Raw genomic sequence first — 18,275 nt, forward strand, 5'->3', positions numbered from 1 at the left:
CTCTCTTTCCCCCTTCCCCTCCCCATGGTCCTCCATTAGGTTTCTCCTGTTCTCCTGTTAGACCTATGAGTGCAAACATATGGTGTCTGTCCTTCTCTGCCTGACTTATTTCACTTAGCATGACACCCTCGAGGTCCATCCACTTTGCTACAAATGGCCAAGTTATTTAATATATAGTGTAACAATGATTTCAGGAATTTAGTGATTCATCACTTACATATGACACCCAGGGCTCATCCCAACAAGTGCCCTCCATATTGCCCCTTACCCCTTTAGCCCATCCCCCCCAACACCTCACCAGCAACCCTCAGTTTGTTTTCTGTGTTTAAGAGTCTCTTATGGTTTGCCTTCCTCTCTGTTTTTATCTTATTTTTGCTTCCTTTCCCCTATGTTCATCTGTTTTGTTTCTTAAATTTTACATACGAGTGAAATCATATATCTGTCTTTCTCTGACAGACTTACTTCGCTAAGCATAATACACTGTGTTTCCATCCACATTGTTACAAATGGCAAGATTTCATTCTTTATTTTATCACCAAGCAATACTCCATTTTATGTATGTATGTGTGTACATACATATACACATCATCTTCATCGATGCATCAGTCAATGGACATTCAGGCTCAAATCCATTTTTTTTAAGAATCCCTGTTTTTATTACTTATCTATATCATCATTTTACTTCCTATTGTCAACACCACCATTTTCTTGACCATATATGCTTGCACTATGATGAAGTTTAATCCATGGTACTTCTGTAAAGTAGGGTCCAAGCAATAAATAAACCACTATGATTAGTTTAGCAGAGAATTTTAAAAAGGGAATTGACTCACAAGGTATTAAAAGACTGAAAAGGGAAGATGAAACACTGTGGTCAGAGACAGTGACTTCAGGAAGCAGCTTCGACTGCTGGGTCCAGGGATCAAAGGGAAGAGGTTGGAGTTAACAGACCTAGATGTCTAGGGGTGGCTGTGAGATCTAGGACCCAGACCTCTGTGGGAAGGGGCAGTACTGACTCCTCAGGTACTTGGAGGAAAAGGTCCCTGGGGTAGGACACAGACTTCTGAGGAGGGGGAGCTGTCACGCTGGTGTGGCCACATCTGGGAGGCATGGTGACAGTGGTTGTAGAGTATGAAAAGCAGCTGGGAATTGGAGCCAACTACTACTGGAACCCACTGGCATGACACCAGCAAAATCACCTGACAAATAGAAAGAAGCAAGTTCTTGCCCCTCCCCCTGCCTTGTGGGCTGGCAGAACCTAACTGGGAGCAAACTGCCACCCAACCCCAAAGCATAGCATGTAGTGTGAGAAAAAAAACAACAGCCTAATACCCAGTGATTCCTCTGCAGAAATATTTCTAAACCACCTGCACATTTTGTGACAGTTTATTTAAAATTAGGTAACATAATTCATAAAATCACAAAACTAGACAATGAAGGCTGCATTATTTCACAATGTATTAGGAGAAGAAAAATGTCTGTGAGCAGCACAGTATACACCCCCAGGTATAAAACTCCTATCTAGAGGCACCTGGGTGACTCAGTTGGTTAAGCATCTGACTCTTGATTTTGGCTCAGGGTATGATCTCACAGTTCATGAGATCGAGCCATACATCAGGCTCCCCGGTAAGCACTGAGCCTGCTTGGGATTCCCTCTCTCCCTCTCTGCCCCTACCCCACTTGGTTGCTCTGTCTCAAAATAAATAAACTTTAAAACAAAACAGAACACAAAATTCCTGTCTAATGTACATGATATGTTAGCACACAACAAACAGGCCAAGAAAGAAGGAACCAATGCCAGTTTGGATAAATGATAGAAGATTAATGGATTTCAATTTTAATGTAAATATAAATGGAACTTCTGATGTTTCTTTAACATACTTGACGGATGATCATGTAAAAGTAGCTGCCCCTCCCTTAGAACACAATTGGTTGAGGCAAGGTTGAAAATAAATGGCTCATGGACCAAACCTTGCTTGCTGCCTGTTTTTGTACATAAAGTTTTATTAGAATGCAATTATGTTTATTTGCTTATATATTGTCTATGGATGATTTCACACTATCAGAGCAAAGTTTAGTAGTTACAACTGAGACTGGATATCCTGCAAAAGCCAAACATTTGTCATTTGCCCTTCTACAGAAAAAAAATGTGTTGGTCCTTAGTCTAGACAGCAATAGCCAACAGAATTTTCTGTAATAATGGAAATGCTCTATATATCTGCACTTTCCATTATGGGAACTACCAATTATTGAAAACTTGAAATGTAGCTAGTAGAACTTAAGTATTTAAACAGCTTCATGTGGACAGTGGCTACTGTATTAAAGAATTCAAGGAAAAGGTAGAGTGACTATTCTTAGCCCATCTAGAGTTGATGTTTTATCATCCCTCAGTCTTGAAGGAGGTACAAATGTGTTGGCACAGCTACACTCCTGTGGTAGACGTTATTCAGACGCTTCAGTATCTTGTTCTTGTATCCACATGGAGGATTCTTCTTCTTCTGCCCTTGAAAGTTAAGTGCAGCCATCCGACTGGACCTAGACAGCAAAGTGTAAGCAGAAATGGGGCGCCTTGGTGGCTCAGTCAGTAGAGTGTCCGACTTCATCTCAGGTCATGATCTCACGGGGTTCAAGCCCCGTGTCAGACTGTGCTGACAGCTCAGAGCCTGAAAGACTACTTCAGATTCTGTGTCTCCCTCTCTCTTGGCTCCTCCCCCGTTTGTGCTCTCTTTTTCAAAGATAAGTTAACATTTTAAAAAAAAATGTAATGTGTAAGCAGAAATAATGTATATCATTTCCAGGCCACAGCAGGAACTTGCCAGAGCTCAACCCTCTAGCACCCTCTTGCCCAGCTGAGCCAAACCTCAACACGCTGTGCTGAGGACTCAGTATCACAAGATAATGGTGGTACCCCTTTCCACCTGAGTCCTCAAGTGAAAACTGTATGGAGTCCCTCCTCCAGCTGCACAGAGACGGGGCATTAGTGATTTGTGCATATTTTTTGTCTTAAAAAACAGCTGTTTGGAGGTCATTTTTTAACCTCAACATAACATAGTCATCCCTGACACAATCCCCTAACACAGCATCCAAATGGCCTCGGAAAACCCTCCCTCACCTCCTAGCTTCCAGTCTGCCAAATAACGCTAAAGGTAGAGCATGCAAGCCAGAGAGATGAGGCTGCAAAGAGAACTCTTCTACTAGCTCTGAGTTTCTTTAGAAATGGGGAGTTCTTGGGGCTCTGTGCCACTGTGCTTTGGAGCAGGCCCATCACTTGACATGATAAATGACTTGTCAAGGCCTGCCCTTGCTTTTCCAGGTCCCTGCCTCCACTGCACTGGTGAATGAAGGCAAGATTAGCTTTGGAGTCAGGCAGGTCTAAATTCGTGCCCTGACTCTGCCATTTTGTAGCTACATGACTTTGGGTGAATCGCTTGGCTTCCTTAAGTCTCCATTTCCTCTTGTTTGAAACATGCATAATGATAGCAACTTCTCCTGATGTCATTAGCAATCATTTATAATGGCTGTTAGGGTCCCCCTCACCCATGATGACAGTCCATGTGCTCTCCACGTTTGCCCCTGTCCCTCTTTCCTCTCAGGGTTCCCTCAGCACCCGACATCGCTTCTCCTGAAATGTACCTCCTTCTAATTCAGAAGCACCATCTCTTGCTCTATCAGTTGAACATAACATCTCCCTCTTCTGAACTCTGTGTCTTAACCCTTGGTAGCTTCCACTCACCAAGCAAATTCCAGCTGCAAAGTCACCTTCTCATTGAAAACTGCCCCCATTCAAGGCCAAATTTAATCTCCTTTTCCCACCCATCGCTGGCTCTAGTGCCCATCAGTACCTGGCATGACTCCTCTGGTCACATGTGTCACGCCTGCCTTGTTGTTTTCATTCATTCTCTTGACAGCTCATTAATGACGGATCTATGGCTTCCTCCTCCTCTCCACACCTCTGACCCCTCGTCTGCTCTGTACTTAGCATTCCTGGTGTAGAACAGGCCATTAAGAATCAGGAGAAGCAAGGAGGAAAGAAAGATGAAGGGGGAGAAAAAGAGAGAAGAAAGCAAAAGAAGTAAAGGAGAAAGAAAAAGGGAAAATTAGGCAGCTCTGACTTCTATCAAAGAGAAGGTAACCTAGAACTAGTTTCCCCTTCCAAGAAAAGCATAGCTTTCTTTAAGAGAATTAGTTCATAATAGCTCTGAGTCATGCAGAATTTTTAAATGATTTTTTGAGTTGACAGGTAATCTATAAAAGGAAGGAGTTCACTGCAGGTTGATGAAATGGAGGCAGATTCTTTTCTTCCTCTTCACTCCCATGCCCACATTTTCATAATTATTTATATTTCACTAATCAGTTAACTATAAAAGGCAATTCAAGAGGGGAGAGGAAATATTTTTGGTTACCTGTGTTATTAATGCCACAAAAGAAGAAACTGGCAGAGATCTAAGAGCTGAGGCCCAGCCATAGCAGAGAAGCACTTTCATAAAAAGCGTGTCAGACCTTCTTTATTACCACCATGCTTTCTCTTTGGGGGTAAAAGTCGCCACAGCAAGACACTATAATAAAACATTAAAATTTTTAAAAAATAGAAAAAAAAAAAGCAAACCCTGTGATATGAAACTTAAAAATAGGAGAAATCTTATAAGCATCTTGAGAGGCGGGGGGGGGGGGGGGGGGCACAAAAGGTTGTTATCAGTGAAGTTATCATCAATTTCTGCTTGCCGCTGACCCAATATGCTACTGGACCAAATTCACGGCAGGTACAAGGGGAAGGTTATTCCTCCCAGTAAAGGACATGGGAGTAATGACGGAAAGTGAAGGAAACTAATATTGGTTATGAAACTCCAGGAAAATCAGTGCTGAATTATTTATGTCTAAGTTTGAATGTTTCCTTACTGTTTTCCGCTGTCAGGAAGTCTAAAGAGAAAGTCATAGAATTTCCTCTCTCCAGCCAAGAGGACAGCTTCTTTGAAAAAGTGGCCCTTGGAGATGAAGCCTGGGAAGTCTCCACGGTACAGCACAGAGCCCAGGGTTAGCTGAGGTGGGAGTTTAGAAGAGAAGTATTTCCAGGTGTTGGAAAAAGTCAGCACTATCAAATTGCTCTGGGACAAGAGTAGCCGAAAGATAATTATCTGTCATCCAGAGCAGTCCTTCTGATTTCTCAGAGGCCAGATGTCTCTCAATTTGTACGATGGTCAGCAATTGTGTGCAGTCAACCTCCCTCTCTTCATTCAAAATAATGAAAGAGACTAACGTTCAAGATAGAGAGGTCAAACTGAGCCCATTCAGCATCGAGGGAAGATTTCCACTTCTTTATTAAATGAATTGCCCAGATTGGGTCTCAGCCTAACCAAGTGATGGTTTCCTGAACTGCTGAAGGTCATCGTGAGCTGATGGTTTGGATTTGGCATTCAGAGCAAGGTGAAAAAGAAGCCAAATCCTTGTGACCATAATGCACTGCTCTGAGGAGCCCAAGAGAGAGATTTCCTGACCCCATTCATCAGTGAACTACTGCATGGATGGTCCAAGAGAGCAGAGTCCTATCGGTTTCACCTCTACAGAAATCAGCGGCTATAATTCTTGGAAGGCTATTATCCTAGAAGGTCTAAGTTGAAGCCCTGGATCCTGCTGCAGCAAAACTCTCAGAGTCCATCCAAAATTGTGGGAGAAATCACTCTAATATCCCAGTAATCTCCATTAGGAGGACACATTTTTGAATGAAAGTAAAATCAAATGTGCAGACACCAGAGGGTTAAAAAGAATGATTAAGAATCAAGAAGGGGTGCCTGGGTGGCTCAGTCGGTTAAGCCTCCGACTTCAGCTCAAGTCAGATCTCATGTTCATGGGTTCAAGCCCCACGTCAGGCTCTGTGCTGGCAGCTAGCTCAGAGCCTGGAGCCTGTTTCCAGTTCTGTGTCTCCTTCTCTCTCTGCCCCTCCTCCTCTATGCTCTCTCTCTCTGTATCAAAAATAAATAAAAACATTTAAAAAAATTTTTAAATAAATAATTTAAAAAAGAATCAAGGAAAAGTTCATAATGGAGAGTAATATACCATTAGCTACTTATTATTAAAGAACTAAATGTAGCAAAATATAATCTAAGTGCCTCTCCTTCTAAATCAACTCCTCTCTCCCCACATACAGTAAGATATAAAGGAGAAACCTGAGAATCTTTTAGTTACTTTCTTAAGACGGATACAAATCTAGCCTCTGTGCTCTAGGCTGATAGTTTGGACAATCACGGGTCCCAATTTGCCTGGGACAGTTTTGGTTCCTGTCCACTGTCCCAGCATAATTATTAATAACATCCTCTTTCATTCTCCAAAGTGACCCAGTTTGGACAACTGATGTCGTCATCCTGGTTATAAAGGGTTTCTGCTGAATTATAGATACTTTGTTATTTCTTATTTGTAAGGCAAAAGGAGTTTCTCTGCAAATAGGAAAAAAAAGGTCTCAATAGACCTACTTATGCTTTTGTGTTACACAACTGGACAGCAGAACAATGCATCACATGATGCTGAGATTAAGCTAATAAAATTATCCCCAGTGCCCTTACCAGTGGAATTTCTTCCTCCAGCTCTCGGGTCACGTGGCATTTTTTAATTTGACATAATTGATGTGATATTGTAATCGCGACCTCAGCTTTACGGTAAGAAGAGAGAATGCTGCTGGCAAAGCTCACATCTGCAGCGTACATGCTAATGGCACATGTTTTCTCCTCCACTTAAGTCTTCCTTTGAACATCTTCCACGTTTCCAGTTATGCCTTCAAAATTGCTCAAGACAGCTGGGCCTGTTGCCTGTTTCTTGTTAATTAATCTTTGTATTTAGGCCTCTGCTGTTATTACCATTTGCTCATTGGCTGCTGCCATGATCATAATATTTGTTTCTTCTCTCTAAATAAGCTAAATACTAAAACTCTGAAGTGAATACAGCACAGTCATATAAAGCTTCTGAACAACTGCATGAAGAGAGAATATTGGAAAATCGTCCTGGGAAATTTTATTCCTGACAAATGACTTACAGGAATGGACTCTTGTGACAAAGTGAAAGGAAAATACAACATCTTCAAAGGACGCCCTTAATTGCCTGGAAATTGGCAAGTTTGTGCTGGGGAAGACACTGAGGGCAGAGCGAGAGGACACAGGGCATGGCTACCTCCCTGTGGGTGTGCTCACCAGGCCACTCCTCCCCCTGTCCAGACAAGGTCCTCAGGGTCCTCTGGTCTTTGAGGATGACATGAGAAAGGAGTAAGTGGGGACAGATACCTTGGTCTCTCTTGCAACAAACCAGTGCTCAGAATCAGTAAGTTTCCACGGAGCCCCTCTTAGGGGACAGGACAGTGCTGTGAAGGCAGCCCAACCCATGGCAGAATATTGGCCCTAAGAATCTGGAGACACATGCCAGAGTCAACCCACAAACTCTTTCTTCCCAAGGACCACTTCCACCAACTATTACCACAGCTTCTTGTTCACCCTTATGCACGGGTGGTCCTCACCCAAAGGACTGGTCATTCAAGTTTCCACTGTGGGACAGGAAGCAATAATGGACCAAGTGATTATCTAACTCAGTAAGAAATGGAACACATTAGCAACAAAAAGCTTGTTTTCCATGCTTTGGATGCCAAAGAAGCATCAAGATCTTCCTGATTCAAGATCCAGTCTTTTCTTTGGGCAAGATGCTTTCTAATTAGGAGAAGGGGAAAATGAAAGAATTTACTGGAATAACATGAGCCAAGCCAGAAGTCAACCCATAAGTCAAATAAGAATGAAATGTCAGTATGGACCCTAAAAAGGAAGTGGTCACGAATACCTCCCCATTATTTATCATTCACTCATTTACAAGCAGGAGGTCACCTGCCTTCCCCATGCTTTGCCAACAAAGTAGTCCCCACACATTGGTGATGTGTTAGATCCTGCAGAAATCCTCTTTGGATATAATCTTTGAATATTAAATGCTACTTCGTTTTTAGCATGGTTTTAGTGTATTTTTTGAGATTGATCTTTTCTTCTCTAGAAAAGATGACATACAGGGGTGAGAAGAGGGTTGTCACTCCTACCAAATCCTTCATTTTTCTCTTTTTTAGAGATACTTGCAACTTTCACCTTTTAAGGAATCTACAGGTTCCAATTCTTTTGTCGTACTGAAAAGCTTTATCCACACATGCCATTTCTCCCAGAAAAAGCTTTTTACCTTCTCAGCACTTTTAAAAATAGAAACTCAGTTAATCTTCATAATGACCCCCATGAGGTAGGCACTATTATAAATGGAGAAAACACACCCAGAAGAGTTAAGTAACATACTAGAGAGCACTTGGAGTTTGATTCCAGAATGGAGCTCTTAACCACTACACCACGCGTTGCAGCCAGGGAAGGGCCGTGTCTGCCATCAATGTGCAATCTACCAGAGGCAACCCAATTTGATAAGAATGGCTTCAAATACAGAGGTGCAAACATTTCTTGAGCACCTACTACATGCCAGACATCGCGTGACGCAGACAAAGGCGCTGTGGAGAGAGGAAACTAAACGCATTGGAGAAAGGAGGAGAAGGAGGAAGTGATAAGACCCATCCAGCATCCTGGGGGTCAGAAAGGAAGAGGGTCCAAGTGAGGAGGAGGAGGCTGGCAAGGCAACAGCGCTGGAGACAACTTACTATTTTATCGAAACCTCTATTCCCATGATCAGTCCCTTAGCTTTGAGCTACAATCCGCTTAGTGCCACAAATTTATCAGCACTGATACACAGAAGAGACAGTTCTGAATTTCCCGTTGACTCACCCCACAATTAAACATAGTGTTGGAATAAAAGGTGCTCTCGGCATCCGGATCAGTGTCGCCCTCCTTTCACACCCTCCCAGCCAAGCACCCCTTTATTTTCCACAGCTCCGAAGAGAGAGATTTTTCCCTCTCAGCCTTTCAGTCAAGTCCTGCAGACATTTGTCAACTCTGGAGTTCCCGCGTCGGGCTGTCTGTCATTTAACCTTCACCCTCCTTGAATTTTTATCCTGATAGGTTTGGATTACACCACAGACTGATAAACGGAACACTGCTTCAGGGACACAAAAGAGCAGTCATTCAGGAAACCTCTCTGAAGGTACGAATCAAAGCTGGGGATCTTTGGGGTCCCCCCTCCTCTAGCTCACAGATCGCCTGCAGGAATATGTTTTTATTATTATTTCTTCCTTTTTTTTCCCCTTTGGTTTCCAAACCATTTTCATCATCATTTCCTACTTGTTTTTCTAAAAGACTAAAAGTGTATCCTGACGGCAGACAGTTCTGTGCTTACTGCAGTAATGTGGCCAGCGAAAACATTTTATCAATTTGAATGTAATCCAGGACCAGGAAGCAGGGGACCAAAGGACAATGAGGGGTGAAGTAACAGGTCCCCTGATGTGAATAGCGGTTCACTCATAAAGACTTAGGATAATTAGGCAAGTGATGTTTTTCCCACAGGGCCACTGTTTTGCTAAACTAGAGCTTGCAAGAGTGGGTATTCCCTCTATCTATTTAGCTTCCGTTTTCCAATTCTTAAAGCCACCACGTGACTGGTTGGTTTCTTTTGGGTTCAGAAGGTTGGACACCATCTTAGCACTGCTCTTTCTTTTCTGCTCCACCAAGCCAAAAGAAACCAAAACAACAACAACACAAATGTAGGGCTTGTGGGAGGGAAATGCCCCTGGAGTCCAAACAATGCTTTATACTCTGATTCAGATTAGTTGCAACGCAAATGTCAGCTGCCGGAATTTGCTTGGGCTTTCAGGAGTCACCTTATTAAGGTTTCAGCAGGAATTGCTTAAATCCCCATTTTCTTTTCTTTTTTTTTTTAATGTTTATTTATTTTTGAAGGAGAGAGAGAGAGAGAGAGACAGAGTGTCAGTAGCGGAGGGGCAGAGAGAGGGAGACACAGAATCAGAAGCAGGCTCCAGGCTCTGAGCTGTCCGCACAGAGCCTGATGTGAGGCTAGAATTCACGAGCTGTGAGATCACGACCTGAGCCGAAGTCAGACGCCCCACTGACTGAGCCACCCAGGTGACATCCCCCCCGATGCTCAGTTCTATATACAGTCACAGTCTGCACACAGCTGACTCCTCGGGCTGGTCCTTTGCAGTGTCCGCCCACCCAGCAAACATTTGTCCCCAGAATCTTGCTGAAACAAGCTGTGGGTAGCAACACTTTCAATAAGCGAGGAAAGCGAGAAGAAGAATGGCTTGTCCGGTGGAGCCATTTATTCAGCAAACACATATCTAACCCTTGCTATGCTCTCGTAATCCCCACGCCAGACCCAGAGGTATAGAGTTATGTGAAAGTAAGAAAATAAGCTCCATAACCAAAGAATGTAACCGAGTAGTAAGGAATGGGTCGCCTGATGAAATTAATACTGTGAAGACTACTCCCAGCCTTCTAAAGGAATTCCCTGGGCCTTAGGGTTAGAGTTGCTGACAACCTGAATTCCACCTTACAACTCAGATCTCAGACTGAAGACAATACGGTAGGGGACCCTTGAGGACAAAAGTGCCCATCACCAAAGGACAGGCAAAGGAGTGTGGTATGTACGGCATTACCTCCACCAAGAGATGCAAAATTGTCCATGACCAAAGCACTGGGAGAAAGAGTTGCTCAGGTTAAAACAGTAATTGCTGCCTCCCTAGGACGCCTGGTTGGTTGAGACTTTGACTCAGGTCATGATCTGTGGTTTGTGGGTTTGAGCCCAACATCAGGCTCTGTGCTTACAGCTCAGAGCCTGGAGTCTGCTTTGGATTCTGCGTTTCCCTCTCTCTTTGACTCTTCCCTGCTCATGCTCTCTCTCTCTCTCTCAAAAATAAATAAACATTTAAAAAGAAAAAGAGGAAGGAAGGAAGCAAGCAAGCAAGCAAGCAAGCAAAGAAGGAAGGAAGGAAAAAGAAATTGTTGCTTCCCTAGCCAGGGGTGCTGCTCTCCCAAGGAGCTTTGGTCACATACAGAAGGGCCGAGCACTGCCAGCCACGGTGGCCGCCTCCCCAAGTTGTTGCATTCCAGATGAACGTCAGCAAAAAATTCCCCATTTCAGCACCCAAAAGAAATAAGAAACTCCTGTCTGACTGCTAATGAGCACATGTACGCTTCTCAAGGCTCCAAGTTCACTCCTGATAAAGAGCAAAGAGCAGGTGCACTTACCACGACCTACTGGGGTTTCTGCTTACACTCAGAGTACAACGCGTCAGGGATGAGTCACCTGCTTCCAGTGAAGAGCAAAATAAGGTGAATAAAAGCATAGACCAGTGACGATGGCCTCACACTATTTCTAAAACATATACTTCCTAGGGCAAATACACAGTAAATCACCTAATCTATACAGAAAACCTGAGAGAAAGAAAAACCCATGTGTTTCTTGAAAGATTAACACAAGAGCCATAATGATCTCAATCTTCCTTCTGCAAGGAACGAGTAAGACCCACCACGCAATTTCACAACTGAAACCTTCATCGGGAATGAGAATTAACCCCTCACAGAATTAAACCTCTGGAACAATACTGAAAAACAGAATATGGGGCAAATACGGAAAAGCTGATACAAGTATTTCAAGAATAGCATCTTGGATGAAGTTCACAGTCATTGACATCAGACAAACTGAGTTCAAATCCTAGCTCCATCTACTTCCGAGCTTTGTAAGATTTTCAATGAGGTAATGTGTATGGCAATCACCTGGCTTAGGACAGATGCTAGAAACTATTGAAAGATTTTCTTTTGAGGTCCTAAGACCCTATCCCAGCCAACACAACTTTACAGGTTTTAAAGACATGATTTGTAGATAGATTTACCTGTTCTCTGACACTTTTTTCTCTAGTTACATCTTTATTGACATTTTGAGTACTTTTTAATCTGTGGCTACATTTTCATAAGTCTCAAGAACTATTTTCAAGTAACCCTCCAAGATTTGTTATTTTACTTCCTCCCCTCCCCCACCTTTCCCAAGGGATGCATTTGATCAGATTTTACTTTTCAATGTCATCCAGGTCATGGGTTAGAGGAGGGCCCTTCATCCCCAGCCAGATCAGTGAAGGGAGCAGCTCTTCCCATGGAGTATCTCTGAGCATTACTCTGAATCAGGTACAGCCTTGGGGTTTCAGAAAGGACTTCTGGGCAGCAATCCTTAGCCCATGCAAAAATAACTTAGCCACTGTGCAAACAATCAAGACATGCATTGTTGTTACCTGGTCTATTTCTCTCCCTTCCATTGCACCAAACAAAGAAGAATCTGGTTTCTATTCCTTTAGGCTTCAGACTTCTTGGTGTCAAGTGCAGTAAAGGTCTAGGTACCGGCTTGTTCGGCGCCTCCTCACTGCCTCTCCTCCACAGCATTCAGAAAGGCAGACTTTGCCCACTCCTCCTTCCTTCTGTACTTCTTCCTCCTCCCTCCCTTCCTTCCTCCTCCTTTTTTCCTTTCTGCCTTTCAATCAGAAAGAGAGTAGCTGTCAGATACGAGAATCAAGCCATACTAGACTCATCCCAGGTAACCACTTTGCATGTAAAGTAGGTCTGTACCAGGAGATGAAAATCCCACTTCCCACATTCAATTCGGCAGACAATTATTGGATGCTTATTGTGTGCCAGGCCCCATGCTATGCACTGGGAATACAAAGATAATTTGAGACATGGTCCCTGTCCCCATGGAGTTGTAGAGATAAGTGGAAAAGTCAATAATGTAGTGAACTATAGTACTCTATTACAATAATAGAATATTAGAATACCATAATAGTCTGTGATACAGGATATAATAGGGCTACATGGTAATTGTTCTGAGGGGAGGGTTTAATTTGAGGGGAAGGTCATGAGGGAAAGTTAGACTTCATTTGGGATTTTACTATCTCAGGAAGAAAATTTGTGGACACTTCCGAAGCCTCTCCCAGATGTTTTCTCAACCCATTCTAATGATCGTCCATGGTGCCACCGGAAGGATTTTTGTAAAACACAGGTTAAGCCCCATCCTCCTTCGAATTATTTAAGGGCACCCCGTCTCCCTCAGGTTAAAAGTTCCAACACCTTGGCCAGCTGGCTTCCATGATGCACGCTCCTCCATTCCACATTTCAGAGTCCTCTCTCTGCTGTCCACAGCTAGTGCTAAACTACCACCATGCTCCCTCACATTTCCACAGTTTCTTCGTGTCAACTGCTCTTGCTAGAAGATAGTATGTCCTCTATCACCTCTACCTTCCACCCCTCCTCTACCTGATATCCTACCTATTCACTGAAATTTACCTCAGCTCCTCTATGAACTCTCTCTGGCACCCTTCTCGCCCTCCCCTGCCTCCCCATTCAGGTCATTAGGTCCCTCTGACAGATAATGCTGGCTGGCTAATGAAATACCCATTCCCAACCCCTACTATTATATCGAAGGGGGAGGGGGGCACAAAGGAAATAGACGTTACATTCAAATTAGGTAATGTGAAAAGGGACTATTTACAATGGAGTGGCAGTAAAGAGAGCCTACTGAACACTGTAGTACATGCTTGGGGAGGGAATTGGGGGAGGTGCTGCCAATAGTAGGGCATCTCTAAACCTGGGAGGAGAAGGGATCTGGCCGTTACCGGGCAAAAAAAAAAAAAAGGACCACCTGACAGAAGCTTCAAAATGCAGCTTGTCTACTGCGGCCCCACAAGGTCAAAGTCAAGAGCATGGATGTCCCAAGTAAGACCCTACCCATCCCTTCTTCTGTCTTGTGCTGCCCATTCACTAAACCCCACTAAAGTAAGGAAGCTATTGCTGTCTTATCTGTCAGCCTCCTAGTGTAGAGAGGAAGGCTTTGAAGACAGATCTAGAAAAGCTAAGGTCTCATTTTCTCTGTTCCCCTTGCAGCTGGTGCAGAGGGGGGTGGTATATGACACAGTTTGCGCTTATGAGCAGTTGACAGAAGTCTCCCTTGGGACTTACAGAGTTTCCAACGATCAATAAGCTAACCATTGCTGGCATCTCTTCACCTCCACCCCAAAAGAGCTATGGCTGCCATCTTGAAACCTGAGGGAGAGCCCAGGAAAATCACACAGATACCAGCCCTTGTGTCATTGAGGTGGTAAACCCACAGAGCAGCTGCCTATTTCCAGACTTCTTGTTATGTGAGAAAAATAAAACTCTAAGCCACCATTAACAGTATTTCCCATCATTTGCAAAGGAAAACGTTCCTAACTGATAGGGCTTCCTTGTGTTCCCTCCCATTACAGCAGGTCCTGTTGGAGCTCTGAGTAGGTGTCGGTCTTCTCCCCTAGAGTACAAGTTGATGGGGTCAGGACTGACACGTGGCTGGCACCTAACCACTGCCCGCTGGGTAAATGAATCCATGCGCCACGCACTGTGGGAATATAAGTAGGACTGGGTGCCATCTTGGTGCCTCTTCCAAGTTCTGCTTCTTTCCTTTGCCTTATTTTACCCTGAGGAACTCCCTCAATGCCTTCCTCCCTGTGATTTCACATCCTCCCCTGGCCCTCATACGTCCATCGTACATCAAGCAGGCTTGAATTGCACAAACTGTTTGCATTCTGTGTAATACCCATTTTTAAAAATGATTCTCACTCTAGGAGAGATGGGCTGATTAATGTACTCAAAATATCTTGCACTACACAACCAATTCCTTTATCCTTGTTCTATTCATAATGTATAGCCCTTCGTTCTTCAGATGTGCAGAGGGTTCATTCCCCACCAGCATTATTTGTAACTGCAGAGCTTGAGGTGGTGCTAGGTGTCAAAAATGAAAAATTGCTAAATTCAAAATTGCTTCTCCCTTTGTTTTAAAGGTGACCTGCAAGTCGTTTTTATTTTTTTTTAATGAACTAATTGTAGGATTATATGCTGAATGCCCCAAATGCAGACAGAGAGAGAGAACACTCAGCACATACCTGCTAGGAAATACCTGGTATTGTTCAGAGTCTCTGCAAGACCAGACTGCTGACACCCACATTCCCCACAGTCCTACTGAGGAGACGGACTCAGACGAAGTTCTGCTTTTGAATTGAGACAATGGGGATGTGCAGGACAATGGTGAGCTGGGCTAGGGACTGGGAGGCCGTCTGCTACTTGCTGAGTGACCTTGGCCAAGTTGTATCAGCCAGCGACTCCACCTGCCCACCTCCGCCAAGACGGAACCAGCCCCTTGGTCCCCTCCCACCAAAGATCTAATGGTTATGACTTTGTGTTCAACACATGTCTTCCGTAAAAAGAGGCTGTTGGGCAAATTATTTTCCAGATTCATTGACCCCACATATATTTTGTCTGATTGGAAACAAAACCTGAATGCATGGTGAACCTGTCTGTATTTCCCAGTGCTGGGTTCTTCTCCCCTGGGCCCCCAACACAGCCTGAGACCAGGCTGGAATTCGGAAGATGTCAATTCTTGTCCCACACTGAGACGTAAAGACACTCCTTTGGAGTGGCTCAGACACTTCGGGGAGCAATAATAACCTTGGTCAGATCATCTATGACTCTCTCCAGGAACAAAATTATACCAAAGAAGGTGTAGGACTTCCCTGTGTGATGTGGTGTGAAGGGATTCACAGAAATGCCCCCCTCCAGACTCAGGACCGTGCCCCGCAACCAACTTGAAATTCCACCACAATATGAATCTGTTCTTATTATTTACTCTGTCTCCAGTTACCTGTCACCTGTTAAAATGTGCATAACCCTTCGAGGGTAGCACATCAAATCATTCACGAGCTACTATTATGCCTCAGAGAGAAGGAGCTGTTCAGATTACATTCCAGTGAGAGGACTACTTCAGCAGTGGGGGAACAGCAAGCCGGGAAGTTCTGCTACGGAGGCAAAAGAAGTGCGGAAACCAGGGTGAGTCACGGTGCAAAAGGAGGGCGCCCAACATGATGGATTCACAGCCGTTTATTCACCCATTTGTTCACTGAGTATTTACTAAGTGCCTACTCTGCCCACAGACTGTGCTAAGACCAGGTGCTATACCATGAAGTGAATTTCTAATCACAGAGAAGACAAAGAACACTCAAAACCAACTTGGCTCACTTCATGGTGTCCCCATCCAGCCAGCATCCCTTCATTAAACCTCTCTGGGAGGAGGAAAGGCCCGGCTTCTATGCGTTGAGGTTGCAAGACACTCGAGCTGGCCTCCTGAGAAACAGGCCCCACTCTGACCAACTGAATGCAGCTCCTCTCTTCTCACACCTTCCAATCTACTTGTTTCTATGAGACTGCAGAGGACCCCAAGCATCCCTTTCATTAAGCGGTGTCTGTGCTCTTTGCCTGCTGACCTGGAAGTGGCATGGGCCTGGCAAAGACACAGAAGAGGGAACATTGCTGAACAGGGAAAAGGCAAGAGTGAAATCACTGCTCTGTGCCACGCAGTGAATTTATCAGCCCTCCTCCCACACAAAAACACAAACAAATAACCAGGGAGACCATGTTGCAGGGTCCTGCAGAGACCCTCATGTTTGTCCTCTGAAGTCTCTGAGCACTTGAGACTTGAGACAGACCCTTGGGGACTAAATCCCATCCTCTGGCCTCCACAGTCTCTCCCCTGTGGCTTGCTAGAAACCCAGGGTTCTTTCAGACTCCATTCTGTTCAAGTTTTAAATCTCCCAATGGGAAACGTTAGTGTTTGGGCGGGGGCCTGTTCGTTTTGTTTTTGTTTTCCTATGCAGTAATAGAAATAAAAGCCCAGGTCTGGCCCTCTCCAGGAACTACTTGGGTCTCATCATGTGCACACAGGTAAACCAGCCACGTGCAGAGGTGACACCAGCAGGAAGTTGTGCCTCTGGATTTGAAAATGCCAAGCTGCTATCTTCATGTCAAATGGAAACGCCATGCTGAACTCTGTGCCTTGGGAGCTTAAGACAAATGCAGTGACTGCCGAGGTCCTACCCGGTCACAATCCACCCACAAAATGAACTACGAGTGCCAGCCAGCCACAGTCAGGTAATTCCCACCCCAAACCTAATGAGAAAATAACTCAGAAGCCACCAATGGCTTTTGCCCAAAGAGATGAATAATGCGGAGAACCCTTGGCTGCAAGAAGAACAGAAGAAATTAATTGCTGAAGCCTTCACAGCGTGATGAAAGCCAAGAATTATCCCCTGGATCCGCACTTATAATTTACAGCAGCTGCCTCCTTCAGACAGGCCAAAGTGACTCTCCGCAGAGCACAGAGCACAGCTGATCTCGGCGATGAATCTGGAGCTGGGTCAACACTCCACCACGGCTGGGAAGCTCTTCCTAAGGCCATCGGGGACACCGAGGCCGCAGCCCTGACCAGAGTCCTCCCTCTCCGGGACTGGCACTCCCCCGCAACAGTACATTGCCCTGCTTACGACACAATTGTCATAATAACTCTTTTAAAATTCCCCTGGGAGGTAGCAGAAGCACGGTCTATTTATTGATATTTCCCAGCTACTAGAAACTGAATTGTCGCCAATGCATCATGGGAAGAGCATTTTATGCCCTTTTGTGAACTCCCTGCCGGATGGCAATAGGAGGGAACAGAGAACAACATATCAGGAGATTCCCTCAGGGTCGATGCCTACAAGTCAAGGCATTTAAAAGAGAATTCGGGCACAAAAGCAAACCTAAAATAAGTGGGATGTGGCCCATTAGGAGAAAATAAAACCAAAGAAGACTGAGAACTGATATGCCAAAAAGGGACTTAAAATAACTACCATGGGGGCGGGGGGAGTTACATAAGCAAAGACCTGGAAACGTATTGTCTTTTAAAACTAGGTAGAGGTTTTGTGTAAAGGCGGTCATAACCTTTTGCAACATAGATTTGATGACCTTTTTTGCTTGCTCCTACCTGAAACTAATACTTCAATCAGGAGGACTAGTTTAAAAACTATATATGTAAAGTCAACATGTCCTCACCTAACTTGAAACCTCAAAGGCTGAGAATCCTATTTGGAAAAGAATGAAAATTTAGTGAGATCCAAATACTATCTTTATTAGTGAGATCTAAATATGATATATTTAGTGAGATCTAAATGCTATACACATGAGTGCCAAATGGTAAAACACATTTAATTGTCTCAGAGACTTACAGCCAGTCTTCACCTTAAGAGTTGGGAAGAATCGAGCTGCAGGTTAGGTTGTAGGATCTCAGCAGAGAGAACATGAAGACATTGTAACAAGGCCCAAATCTTGAGTCGAGCTCCCTTCAGGAGGTTCATATACCATAATGATTTCATGTCTACCTGAAATTCCAAAGTTAATCACATTACTTTCCTTAAAAGGACAGCCACTCTTAAAGTTGAGGTGCCTAAAATAGGAAAGGCACTAAGTTTTATCAATCATTTACACATT

The 18,275-nt window shown here is 44.1% G+C and overlaps 1 long non-coding RNA gene across 3 annotated transcripts in view; it reads right to left on the reverse strand.

Annotated features, from left to right (window-relative positions):
* Positions 1-2,298: 2,298 nt before the first annotated feature.
* LOC115276580 overlaps positions 2,299-18,275 on the reverse strand; it is a 91,553-nt gene continuing 75,576 nt past the window's right edge. Inside the window, exons 2-5 of one of the 3 annotated variants that reach the window (XR_003902006.1) lie at positions 18,027-18,166; positions 4,404-4,556; positions 3,843-3,984; positions 2,299-2,535 (exon numbers count right to left, since the gene is read on the reverse strand). This is a non-coding gene — a long non-coding RNA (uncharacterized LOC115276580). Of the gene's footprint in view, positions 2,536-3,842; positions 3,985-4,403; positions 4,557-18,013; positions 18,167-18,275 lie in introns of all 3 variants that reach the window. The other 2 variants (XR_003902007.1, XR_003902008.1) reach the window with 2 other exon arrangements.

The sequence above is a fragment of the Suricata suricatta genome, chromosome 13, assembly GCF_006229205.1.
Source record: "Suricata suricatta isolate VVHF042 chromosome 13, meerkat_22Aug2017_6uvM2_HiC, whole genome shotgun sequence".
Classification (NCBI taxonomy): domain Eukaryota; kingdom Metazoa; phylum Chordata; class Mammalia; order Carnivora; family Herpestidae; genus Suricata; species Suricata suricatta.